The sequence below is a fragment of the Ceratina calcarata genome, unplaced genomic scaffold, assembly GCF_001652005.2.
Source record: "Ceratina calcarata isolate Rehan_Ccalc_2016 unplaced genomic scaffold, ASM165200v1 scaffold486.2, whole genome shotgun sequence".
Taxonomy (NCBI): Eukaryota; Metazoa; Arthropoda; class Insecta; order Hymenoptera; family Apidae; genus Ceratina; species Ceratina calcarata.
The window spans coordinates 4,668-6,157 of record NW_017172889.1 but is presented as its reverse complement, the minus strand read 5'-3'; the positions used below and the strand labels follow the sequence as shown (position 1 = coordinate 6,157).

At 25.1% G+C, this 1,490-nt stretch overlaps 2 protein-coding genes across 8 annotated transcripts in view; both read left to right on the top strand.

Annotated features, from left to right (window-relative positions):
• Positions 1–1,490, top strand: part of LOC108627965 (thymidylate kinase) — a gene marked incomplete at its 3' end in the record, with an annotated part of 32,628 nt that overhangs the window by 26,475 nt on the left and 4,663 nt on the right. The window lies entirely within an intron of this gene.
• Positions 1–1,490, top strand: part of Rab5 (RAS oncogene family member Rab5) — a 10,525-nt gene that overhangs the window by 8,041 nt on the left and 994 nt on the right. The window lies entirely within an intron of this gene.

Sequence of the window (1,490 nt, the reverse complement as noted above, 5' to 3'; positions counted from 1 at the left end):
GTAGTGTACTACGTCTACATATTTTTATAATACAAAATGTGTAATGAACAGACACTGACGATGATTTTGAAACGATAAGAGATTTGATATTAACAGACTTAATATTAGGTTAAAAATTCACACCTTTCTGGATATTGTATGTAAAATTTGTATTAGTATTATAGACATTCGTGTGTAGCACTGCTATAGGCTATTTCTTGTTATATTCAATACGTTTATTGCATGTATTTCTGACTTATTTCAGTTAAATTATTTATTAATTAAGCAAAAACAACACGCAGAATATCAAAATCTATGGTAGTACACTTTCAATCTGGGTCACTATTGAATAATAATTGCATAGGATATCTTACAGGCATTTGTACAAATTTTCTTACTTTGGATCCTTCAAATTTCATATAAACATAGCATTAAATTGTTTTGAAGAAATTACTACTTTCCTTTCGTATTTTTAAAACTAACATGGTTTTCTGGTACCTTATTTATTGGAGTCATTTTTTGATAACAAGATTAAATGAAATAATATATTGCTGATTTTATATATATGTCGACCTTTAACGTTAAATTTGACGCTCCTTTGATTTTGACTGGTACACATATAAATAATATTTAATTATTTGTCCTAAATTATGTGATCTCGCCACTTTAAATTTGTTATCTTTTTCTTTAAATAAAGGTACATATCATTTTTTCTGTTATTTATTAGAAACTTTTATCTTACGTTTTATGAACATCATGTATTTGGAAAGCCAATTGAATTTTATAATTACTTGCTAAAACTGTAAATATTAAATTTTTACTTTCGTATAACATTCAAGAATGCTTTAAAAAGGTGCTTCAAATTTTTATAGTTTATTCGTAATTTGTAAAATATATTGCTATAAAGCAGCTATTATGTGAGAAACCAATGTTCTGCATTAAATATTCCCTTTCCAGATCAAGTTACGTTTGATGATACTGGAATGCAATGTTCTATGTTAGATAACGTTACACACTTTGTACAGATAAATTCATATTTGAAGTTTATTTTTCTCTGTTTTTAACAAGAAGAATTATGAATTTCTATTTATACGACTGTGTAATCTCGCTGTTTAATTTGGAGCTTACTTTCAACAAAGTTTGTACAAAAATTTGTGATCTATCCTATGTATAATAATTCGGCATAATAGAAAGTAAGGATTTAAGTAATAATTTATTTTCATTTGCAACTTTTAGAAATCTTCATAAAAATGATAACAAACACATATGCAAAGTGTATATGTAACATCTTTTTAAATGACTTTATGACACGTTATTATAACACTATATGAAATCAAGTTTTTCTTTTTAATTGGATAATTACAAAGACTCTTTTGTCTGTTATGAACTTGTTTTAGCATAATGTTAACATAAACATTCATAAATTTTAAGTATTTTGGCATTTAATGAACTACTATCGCAGATTTGGTTTATACATATATAAAAATATATTTTTTCATAATTATAATGTA